Source organism: Camellia sinensis, chromosome 10 (assembly GCF_055761805.1).
Source record: "Camellia sinensis isolate YWXY chromosome 10, ASM5576180v1, whole genome shotgun sequence".
Lineage (NCBI taxonomy): Eukaryota > Viridiplantae > Streptophyta > Magnoliopsida > Ericales > Theaceae > Camellia > Camellia sinensis.
The window spans coordinates 175,714,081-175,726,535 of record NC_138970.1 but is presented as its reverse complement, the minus strand read 5'-3'; positions in this window follow the sequence as shown (position 1 = coordinate 175,726,535).

Here is a 12,455-nt window from a genome sequence, read left to right as displayed (position 1 = left end):
GATGGAAATGATCCGTCATCTAGAGAAATCTACAAAAATGAGCAAAATGAGCCAAAATTGCAAAAAGTCAACAAAAGTCAACTCTCGGGAAAGGAAAAAGTCAACAAAAGTCAACTCCCGAGAAAATGTGCCAAACTTTGAGACAAACACACCTCAAGTGGTGAAAATGGAGAAAGAAGCTCCGAAATCAAATTTTAATCGATTCAAAGTGAAGAAAATCGAAAGTTTTCGCGAAACAACTTCACGTGGGGCGTTGGAAAACGCGTATAAAGCGCAGATCTGAGGGGAAAAATGGTCTAGGGAGCAAGAGGAGGTGATTTCGGCAGTGGGTGTGTGAGGAAAAGTGTTTTGGAGTTGAGTTCTTAAAGATCTGAACCTGAAAGGACAAAACTGCCCCAATTTTTGTAAACTGGTCGGCCGACCATTTTTTTTGGCTGGCCGACCACCTTGTGAGCAAAAATGGTTGGTGGCCATTCTAGGTGGTCGGCCATCCCCCCTGGTTGGTCTCCAAGGTCCCTTGGTTCTCCCTGTGTATTTTGGTGATGATTAGAGTCCTCGGCTCTCGAGAAAGTACAAGAAAAGTGCACTTTTCGGCGCAAGATGTCTCCGCGGGAACTTCAATTCAAGTCTTCGATGTGTGGCTCGTCGCTACTCGCCAAGAGCAAGGTGTATCCTTTTTGAGTACGTTGCGATCCCTCTGGGAGGTAAATCGGAGGCCGCGTTTGAGTTGCTCTCTTTAAGGCTCGTACTTCTTTACTCAGCGTTTTGTTTCAAGCATGCTTTTGAAGTTGCATTGTTATGCACACCACTTGCATTGTTGTGCACGTTCCACTGGTATTGTCATGCACCCATACTTTACTTACATCATCACGCATGTTTTGCTTGCATTGCTATGCACTATTCCATCGGCGTTATACGTATCCATGTTCAATATACCGTTGAACATGTGTTGCTAACTATGTTGTACCTGTTAAGCTTCTCTCTTTTACAGGCACGATATTGTATGTACAGTTCATTCGAGGCTGGTGCAACCATACGATATTGTATGTACGGTTCATTTGAAGCTGGTGCGACCAGACGAACCGGACGGTATTGTATTCTCCGTGTGAGACGTAGCGAGAATTGTACAATTCTCTTACATCCTTTCTGCATGTGATGTAGTTTGGTCTGTATTCGCTTGCTTAAATTGTGGCATTTATTGTGCATATTTGCTTCATTACAGCTTTCTTTGCATGATCATAAGCTATGTTTGGCCTCGTGCATGTCTTTTGCATTCTGCCCCTGCCTGCGGGCGCATCTCTTTGATTATCTTGCATGTTTGTCTAAGTTTTCGGCCTTGTCAAAAATGGGTCGTCTCTAGGCTTTGACATTCACTCACGTTACTTATGACTTTTGAGTTCTGTCAAAGAGAAACAACTGTAGACACCCCATTTTTGACCGACCTAAAGACTCAGACGTCATCATTTGAGCGCTCGGTGATTGCGCATGTTGTGCTCATTTCGAAGTTTTTGAGTTCTTGGCTGAGAGCCTCGCTTCTGGACCTCGAGACCGTTTGTGCTTTGACTCGGTCTGCGGACTAAGTTTTGTTTTCTCTTCCCGGAGGGAGGGAGAGGTCTTGTAGACCATCTCTCAGTGGTCGTGGGCTACTTTTCGCGGTCGTAGGCCACTGTTCCCGTTTGGAGACTAGTTTCCGATTTTCAGAGCCGTCGGCCGTGCGCCTCGACTTGGGACCGCTTAACATTCTCCATTTGGCACGATTTTTGGAACACACCTTGTTTCCTCTGTCTAGAGGGACACTATGGTCCGGGAGACCACTTTTGTGGTCGTACGCCACTTTTTATGCTCAACAGCCAGTTTTCGAGGCCCCTCGGCCGCGCGCTTTGCCTCCTGAACTCTCGTTTTGCATCCATGTTGGTTCATTTTTGGCATAAACCTTGTATTCCTTGTTTGGGAGGTGGTACAAGGGTGGGAGACCACCTTTTCTCCTTGGAGACCACTTTTTCCCGCCAGCCGATTTTCTTGTCGGGAAACTGGTATTCTTGATCTTTGGGCCACATTTTCTGGTTTCCTACCCCACCATTGGCTTGCTTTCAATGTGGAGGCCACCATTTGCATTGGCCAACCAGTTTTTATCTGGGAGACCACTTGACCTGGTCGGCTGGTTTCCTCCTGTTTTGTCAGATTGTGTGGATGCCAGCTGTGCCAGCTGGAAGGCATAGGCTGTATCCTCCATACACGTGTATGGAGGATTTGCACCCAAGTTTTTAGCTTCTTGAGGAAGCTTTAGCTTCAAACCTCTATAAGAGAGACCCTCCCTCTCCTTGGCATAGGTTCTAAAATTTGCTAAGGCAAAAATATATATCTTTCTCTTTATCTCTACATTTTGGGTTCAAAAGGGTGTTGTTCTTGACTTATTGCACCACATCTCATAGCCATACACCTCCACCATTGATCTGAGGTCCTTGGAGGGTATTTTCAGAGGTTGAAGAGCTGGTTTTTGGTCCCAAAACTTGCTGGTTTTGTTGAGCTTCAAGGGTAGCTCCTTTACCCTCTTTTTAAGCTCTATTTTGATCATTCTCTTAGCCATACTTGCATGCATATTTAGGCTTTCTTGTCAACTGAAAAAAGCTTCATATTTAAGTGTTTTTCATGTTTTTTTAAGGCTCTTTTGGTGTTGATGGTCATCTACCCTCTTGCATGCTCTATTTAGCCTTGTTTTGTGCCTACCATGAGACCTTTGTGTTGATCTTTGCTTGGCCTTTTAGCAACTGAAATCCAGCGGATTTTCAGTGGTTGGCATTGGTTTTGAGGGCCTAAATCAGAGAGGGGAGACGCTCTCTCTTTTGGCCTTGTTTGTTTGCATTTTTGGCCTTTCAAGGGAGCACATACTTTCATACTTCCAAGGCTTGGTTCAAGACATTTTTGGTGACTTTTGGGACCTTCCTAGACTCTTTCTATGGCTGGTTTGGTCACCTTGTGTTTGCCTCTTGCATGTGTAGAGTAATCCCCTTCATGGCTTATCAAAGTAGCACCTCATTCTTGCATGTATTGGTCATGTTTCAGTGGGTTTTTGGCCATCATTTGGCATGCCATGATTCTGTTTTTGGCTGGTTTGGTAGCCTCTCATGTGCTTCATATGCTTGTAGTGTAAATCATGTTTACTAGCTTGAAATGCATGATGTTTTGGCCTTCTATTCTAGCAAATTTTGGCCTTGATCCAAATTGATTTTGTTCATATTTTGGGCTGCCTTAGCTCTGTTTTGAGGCCTCCTGGTCGAATGATGCTTGCCATGCATGCTTGTAGTGTAATAGCCTTGCCTAGCTTTGAGTTTTGAGGTCCCTTGCATGCTTAACTTGAGGTATTTGCATGTTTTGGCATTGTGAGGAATGTTATTTCAGAGCTTATTTCTTGGCCATATTCTCATGTTTGTCACTCTTTCAATGTGCTTGAGAGTTACATCATTATACCCTATTTTATAAGCCATTGCATGAGCTTCATTTTTGAGCCTTTCAAGCCATCATCTTAGTTCACTTTTGCCCCTATTCTGGCCTGCATAGGGTCTATTTGGAGTTGGTTTGGCCATTTGAGCATTGCCACTTCACTTGTTTCGGTGCTTAAGCCATTCAACATGCATTGTGTGAGTTGTTTACATCATTTGGAGTCATTTTGTATGCCATTTCAGAGTTGGAACATGTGTCCTTGCATTCCATATTCCATCCTTTTCAATGCGTTTGGGAAGTTGTGTTTTATGCCATAGGCTTGGGGCCATTGCATCGGGCATGTTTGCATAAGTTTTGGAGCCTTGTTTTCATCATCTTTGGCCACTGATTTGGGTGTGGTTAAGGCCCGTCCATTTTGGTTTAAGTTCATTTTGCAATGAGTATGCCATTGTAGTTCATAGAATTGAGTATGCCATGTTGTCGCATGATTGATCATTGCATTGTGTATGCCTTGTTCATCTCATTGTGTATATTAGTTCCATGTGCATTGTGTATGCTAGTGTCATGAGCATTGTGCATCCCATGTAGCTTATAGCATTGTGTATGCTAGTTGCATGTTTGCATGTTATCCCTTGCATGTTTGCATCACATAGTTGCATTACATTAGGATTGCATGCTAGAGTTGCATTTGTGCATGCCATGTTTGTTGCATTATGTTCGGGATAGGAGTTAGTCCGAACACGGGAAACGAGGGACCTCACGTGCTCAAAGTGACGAAACGTGCTTCGATTCCCGATCGCCGATATTCTTGACTACCCATGATGGAGTTGTTGGCTTTAGGTGCTTGTATGTGCATTCATTTCACATTGAGTTGTGCAATTCGGCTCCTCGGCCATCATGCATCAAAATACGTGATTGGTGGCCCGAGGGTTGAGCACTACACTCCCTTGAGCTTATGCAATGATGAGGAGAGTGGTCGTGCACACATGTGTTGCAAATACTTTGCCGTGCATCTCTCTTTCCCTTTGTTGCAGAAAACCAGAAACCAGGAGAGGAAACTGGTCGGCCGACCAGATTTACTAGCAAGGCGACTACTTTTTTTGGTTTCCACCACAAAAGGTGGTCGGCAGGTGGTCTCCCATGCCCATAAGCTAGTCGGCAGCCTTCCCACATATTCCCAGCGTGGAGTTTCATCTCTCTGGAGCTTTGTGCAAGTTTCTGAGATCAATTGCAAACAAAGGTGAGTTGGGGCATCGCGAAGGATTTCCGAGCGAGGCAACTCGAGCATGCATGCGTCCTTTGTCATCCAAAGCAAAACTGAGGCAGCCTATTTTATTTGGTTTACATGCTTATTTAAATTGCTTACTTAGTTAATTTGTTGATTAATTAGAGTTGTGTAATAATTAGCCATAGCTTGTTTCTCATTTCATGTGTAATAACTAGTTTAATTAGATTAGCTTAGATTAGCTAGTTGGTTCTGTAATATTCATTCGGACCCTCCGTCGAGAAGGCACAACTATTGTAAATAAGTGTGCGTGTGTGATGCATATCTTCCAACCCCCATTTCTTTCTCCCTTTTATTTACCAGCTTACGATGGTTAGTTTTAGGACATGTTTCAATTAGCATCCTTATGCTTCGCAGGTTTGCATTCATTCTTCTGTCTTGCATGCACCGGGCTCGGCGCATCATACTAATTGCATTGTATTTCAATTTCGAGTTGAATACATGTTATCTGTAGCATCTCATACGCCATCTTAGAATAGCCGAGCCTATCTTAGTTGCATTTCGCATGTGTTGCATTAGCCATCTTAACATGAACTAGGATCATGCATTGATTACTAACTAGTTTCTGTTTTGGCTTGGAGTACTCGGTGAGTGTTTATGCTTTAGCATCCTTGCATGTGTGTGAGTGACTGCCATGATAGCATGCTTGCCATGAGGCTAACTGCTTATGTGATATACCTGCCTGAATGCCTGTGGGTGAAAGTTGGATTATTTAAATTGGAACAATTCATCGATTGCGAGTTTTAAGCCCATTTGAGAGTGGCAAATCACCATGTTTTCTAAAGCCCACTTGACGGTGGAAAAATTCGTATTTTAGCCTACTTACGAGTAGTAATCACTTTCAAAAACAAACATGAGATGTTTTGTTCCAACTTAGACGATCCAGTCTATACTTGTATGCTGTGGGCATCACGTAGCAATTCTAGGCTAATAAACCAGAATAAGAGCACATATGTTTTCAAAAACAACATATCATGTTTAGTATTGGCCGATCTTTAATCGGGTGAGCGGGGGTGCTCATTGCATGACCTTCCCCAATCGTATCCAAGTTGCCGAGCCGAGGCAACTTTGGTGATGACAGGCATGTGGCCTTAGGCAACGAGTCAGGGTTTCCTAAATTCTCCTAAAATAAAATATTTAGGTGGCGACTCTGTATCTGGAAAAGCAGTCCATGTTTGGCACTTCTTTCTAAAAATCAGTTTTTCAAAATGATTTGCCGGATTTGGACTCTTTGGTGATTCATCAATCTCGTATTGCACTTTGCGAGATCAGATTAAGAACCGTGACGTTGAGTCCGAACTGTAGTAAGCCCAAATGAACAAAACGGGATTCTCCTGGGACGTTCGGGCACGTCTATACATAGCTAACCTCTTCCGAATGAGAACAACTTTCTCGGCTTTCTCTCTAACAATTTCCGGACCTAGTAACAGTGCATCACCCACTTCGGCCCAACAAACTGATGATCTACAAGGTCGACCATACAAGGCCTCAAATGGTGCCATCCCAATACTAGCTTGGTAACTATTGTTGTAAGCAAATTTAATCAATGGTAAGTGCCTTTCCCAAGGCTCCTTAAAATCAAGGACACAAGCTCTAAGCATGTCCTCCAAAATCTGAATAGTACGTTCCGACTGTCCATCGGTTTAAGGATGATAAGCGGTGTTAAGAGTCAACTTAGTTCCCAATGCCTCTTGAAGGCTTTGCCATAACTGGGCAGTAAAACGAGGATCCCTATCTGACACAATAGTCACAGGGACTCCATGAAGTCGAACTATCTCTCTAATGTACAACTCTGCCAAGCGTTCAACTGAGTCGTTGGTGCACATCGGAATGAAATGGGTAGACTTAGTCAACCTATCAACAATCACCCAAACGGCGTCATTGCCTCGTTATGTTCTAGGAAGCCCAACTACAAAATCCATGGTAACACGCTCCATTTTTACTCGGCTATCGGTAAAGGTTGTAACAAACCCGCTGGTCTTTGGTTTTCGGCCTTCACTTGTTGACAAGTAAGGCACTTCGATACAAATAAAGCGACGTCCCATTTCATACCCCTCCACCAAAACTGACGACTAAGATCATGATACATTTTAGTGCCTCCTGGGTGTACCGCAAGGCGGGAGTGACGGAACTCCCGAAGTACTTCCTCTCTACAAGATTCTGGTACAAACAAGCGGTCTAGGTAACGTACACTCAGATCTAAGTGAACGTTCAAACCTTTCTCTTCTTTTCCATTGGAAATCTTAACACAGATTGATTCCATATAACGGTCTCCTCGTTGAGCCTTTATGACCTTACTAACCAAGGTAGGTTAAGCATTCAACGTAAACAAGGTAACACTCTCTTCGGACTCACCTAAGTGCAAATCAAACTTGCCAATAACATCTAGCATATCCCATTCCCGAATGGCCACACTTGTCAAACTACTCACAGATTTTCGACTCAAAACATCAGCCACCATATTAGCCTTCCCTGGATGATAGTGCAACTCAAAGTCATAATCCTCCATAAATTCCATCCACCTCCATTGTCGTAAATTCAAGTCTTTTTGAGAAAACAAATACTTTAGACTCTTATGATCAGAGAAGACTTCAAACTTCTCACCGTACAAGTAATGCCTCGAAATTTTCAAAGCAAAAATCACCGCTGCTAATTCTAGATGATGGGTGGGGTAATTTTTCTCATGAGTTTTCAATTGTTGTGAACCGTTGGCCACAACTTTTCCCTCTTGCATCAAGACACAACCAAGTCCATCCCCGGAGGCATCACAATAGATAGTGTAATTCAAACCCATTTCCGGAATTATCAAAACCAGTGCGGTAGTCAATCTAGTCTTAAGCTCTTGGAATGACTTTTCACAAGCCTCACTCCACACAAATTTGATACCCTTTCTAGTCAACCTAGTCAAAGGTGCAGCTAGTCTAGATTAGTCCCTTACAAAACGTCGATAATACCCCGCTAATCCCAAGAGACTCCGGATTTCAAAAACATTCTTGGGTTGTTCCCAATCCTGTACGGCATCTATCTTTGAGGATTCCACAGTCACTCCCTCTCTAGACACTACATGCCCCAAAAACTTAATCTCTGTTAACCAAAACTCGCATTTTTCAAATTTGGCATACAATTGGTGCTCACTAAGTAAACCCAGCACTATCCGCAAGTGAGTCTCATGTTCTTCTTTAGAGGTTGAATAAATCAAGATGTTGTCCACCAAGACGACCACAAAATGGTCCAAGTATTCCCGAAAAATTCTATTCATCAAATCCATAAAGGAAGCCAGTGCATTGGTCAACCCAAAAGGCATTACAACGAATTCATAGTGGCCATAACGAGTACGAAAGGCCATTTTTTGAATGTCCTCCTCCCGGACTCTCAATTGATGGTACCCCGACCTCAAATCTATTTTTGAAAAACAACAAGACCCTCTAAGTTGGTCAAACAAATCATCTATTCTGGGTAGAGGATACTTGTTTTTAACTGTAACTCTATTCAACTTGTGGTAATCAATACACACCCGTAATGACTAATCCTTCTTCTTCGCAAAGAGAGCAAGCGCTCCCCAAGGCAATGTACTAGGGCGAATGAAGCCCTTGTCTAAAAGTTCTTGGAGTTGAATCTTTAACTCATGCAACTCGGTGGGTGCAAATCTATACGGTGACATGGAAATCGGTGTCGTGCCAAGCACTAATTCAATGGAGAACTCCATCACCCGGTGAGGTGGTAAACTAGTAAGATCTTTTGGAAAGACATCCGGGTATTCACAAACTACCCTTGGTAACTCAACACGAGCCCCGTCACTCTTACTAACCAAGAGAGTTACAAGAAGGCCACTAAGCTTGCTTCTACTATGAGGGTCAACAACTGGCGACAAGGCTCTATCAACTCCGTTCCCTAGAAAATAGAAATGATCACCACTCAAAGTGCACACCATAACTCTCTGACGATAACAATCAATCACAGCTTGATAAAAACACAACCAGTCCATGCCTAAAATGACATCAAAACTTGACATATCTAGCAACACAAAAGCAAATGAAAGTCGACGCCTAGTAACTTCTATTTCACGATCATGACAACCCTGGTCTAAATCAACTGTACCCCCAACAGATGACTCTACTCTGAGTGGAGGCACTAACAGTGCTACCTCTAACCCCAATACAGAAGAAAATGCAGTAGATATAAATGAATGAGATGCACCAGTGTCTATCAATACATTAGCCAAAGAATTACACACAACAAAAATACCTCTCACAACTAAGGACTCTGGCAACTGCTCTGGCATGGTAACAACATACACGCGCCCCTGTGGCCCCTGATTGACTTGCTCCCCTCTCGGAGCATAGGCCTATTGTACTGACTGAGCCGAAGTGACTCCCTGATTAACTCACGAAGCTTGGAATGATTGAGCATGCTGGTGGCTCTGAGTCTGCCTCGACCCTGATGTGCCAGATGCACCTTCCAACTGTGGGCAAGTTCTCTTCATATGCCCCGGCTGACTACATTGATAACAATTAAACCCTTGACCTATATTCTGAGACTGAGAATGACTTTGAGATTGGTTAGGTGGTGGTAATATTGACTGCCCTCCTCCCTTTTGTGGGCATGAGAAGGCTTTGTGACCCGGTTGGCCACACTTGAAACACGAGAAGCTACTCGATGCATTTTTTTCCCAGACCCACACTAGGCAAAGGAAAAGTGGATCTAGGCTGCTGTGGTTGGGACTGGGATGGATAGGTGTTCCTGCTCTTCTTGTTCTGCCTATAGTCTCTTTGAGACTCTTGGCCTCTAGACCTCGAACTTCGAAGCCTCTCCTCCTCGACTTATATGGAAATTTTTATATGTGTCATCGTCTCCACAAGACGGTCATATTCTCGAATCATATCTCCGACAAGCTTGAACATAATTTTTGTTTTCAATTTCTTTTCAAATTCAATGCAACGGCGCTCTTCCGTTGCCACTAACTCTGGTGCAAATCTAGACAAACAAGAGAAGACCGCCTCAAACTCCGCTACGGGCATGTCGAGCTTTTTGAGGTCTTTAAACTCTTGCCTCAATCTCTCCCTAATAGTGGGAGGCATGTACTTATCTTGGAAAGCAACCGCAAAAGCTTCCCATGTTGGCTCCACTCTACCCTTAGCATATTTCCACCATTGACCCACGTCTCCCTTAAGGTAGTAACTCGCTAGAGTCACTCTTAGTTCACTATCTTCGATGTGAAGCATCTCAAATGTCTTCACAGTTTGTTCGAGCAATTCATCCCGCTTTCTTAGGCTCAGGACCACCATGGAACTCATCCGGTTTGGCCCGCAAGAACTCTCTTGTAAGGAAACTCGTCCTTGACTCCGCGGTGTTCTCTCGGGCTTGATTCTCCACCCTCAACAAGTTCATAGACTCTCTTAAAGCCCCTACCATTTCTCGAGCTAGGGCCCCCATTGTGGTTTGACCCGCTTGTCCCACCTGCTCGACTACATTAGCTTGGCCTACTTGCTCGGCCATATTAGCCTGACCGAACCCTTCTTTTTGCACCAGAATCCTATGGACTGGTACCTCATGCACACCTCGGCAAGCCCTACCACACCTCCCGTCTCCCGCCTCTACCACCACAGACTTGACCCCTTCCTGACATCCTAATAAAGGACACAAGAGAAATAATTTAGCACATTAACTTATATGTGCTCGTAACTTGACTCATACGTTCGACTACAACAATTCTATATATTTCTCTACCATATAGACAATTCAATTTCACTCCACATAAGCACTTAGTCATATAAACACATACGGATTATACTCCTATGATGAGATTCGTCCCACGAAAAATCAAGAATTCTTAGTAGAATGAATATTGATCAAGTACCCTTCTAATAAGACCTCAAGAAATTTAACAGGCACAAACAACATCCCAAAAGTCCAATCTCATACCCATTTAGTCACATGAGCATGTTGTCACATAGTCACAAAGTGCATAACACTTCCTAAGCATGCTAAATGAACCCATTGTGGTTAAACTACCACTTCCCACGAGCTCCAAGTATTCAAACCCGATAGCTCTGATACCAAGTTGCAACGCCCCAAATTTCTAGCCCAAATGATAATACAACAATCATGGCTCTTTTAAGGAAAACTGAATATAAATCTCTAAACTTACATTACATGATACAATAGTTCTTCATGCAACAATATATTAATCCAACAACAAGTAAATAAACAAATAAATACCCCTAAGGGTTTACAAGTTTCTAAGGCTTGAGCCTGGTTACACAAAACAGTTATTCAAACCCACATACATACAGCCCTTGGCTTACACACAGAGTCACAGCAAAATGAGAGTCTCGTACTCTCAACACACATTTCCTCGCCTTTAGTTAGGCGGCATCACCATATCTTTTCCTACACAAAAATCCCGTAGGGTGAGCATAAAGCCTAGTGGGAAATCCTTAACAAAGTATATACATTTTATACAAATCTCAAGAGATGAAATGCACATGCCATGCTATGCTCTTTTAAAAGAAAATCACATCTTCATCTTTAAAAACCCTCATGTTCAATGATGTCATGCAATTTCAATTCTTCAAAACTCAACAATTCATTTCAAGAGCGGTAAATATGACTCTGGTAATCCCTAGATTGGTGTTTGTAAGTAGACTATACAAGTACTACCAATTTGTCATTTTTACCGGTATTAACTAGAAGGCTCGACACCTATCCGCGCGGGTTTTCAGTCTTTCATCCCAGACTCTCAGGCCAACTTATTCAATATCATCTACACCACCTATCAAGACTTGCCAATGTATTTACCCCAAAACCATTCCATGAAAACTTGTTTCTCAACATTCTTTTCTCAATGCAAGTTTTTAAATCAACTTTCAAAGTTTAATGTAATCAAATGAATTAATATGCCAATAACACAAGATGAATATAAATACTTTTATTCCAATTCATCATCCAAGAAATAACACAATTCCCTCTTCTCAAGTATCCTCAACAATTAGTCATTTCAAGACTATTTCAACGTTTTGAATAATAATTTCCAAAATGAACAATAATTCTCATATTCCCTTAACATCATCATTTATATAAATATAAATAAAAGTTTTTCCAAACATCCATTTATTTTGACACACAAAACAAATACAACAATATCATTCATAGATTTTCAGTCTCTTTTAAAAAAAATCCCCAAATTCTAAGTTTTCTCACCAAAACTATACAACTCAAATCCTTTGAAATAAAACTTTCCAAAATCATCTTTTCTTTAATCAACGAAGATCAAAACCCATAAGATCATTTTAAAAGAACAAGAGACAAACCCACTTTCAAAATCTCTCAACTTCTTGAATCAACAATCAATTGTTAAAGTTATCGAAAGATGATTTTGAAAATCATATAGATCTTGCAAAAATATATATATAACTCTAAGAAAATCCCTACCTTAATTTTTGAAGAAGAAATGAGATGAAACCCCAAAATTTATGGTGACGAAACTCAATCTCCACCACACACAACAAAGCCCTCGAGAAGTTACACAACTTTGATGAAGAACTTCAGTCTTACTCCCAACGGATTTGGAGGATTCAAAGTGAGAAGATGACTTCTAGAGAGAGAAGCTCTAGATCTGAAAATTTTGGAGAGTTTTAGAGAAAGAGAGAGAACTAAAAAAGTAATCTGAAATCTCCCCTTACGGACAGATATAACATGGTCTGCTCGAGTGTGAAATATACTTTCTCAT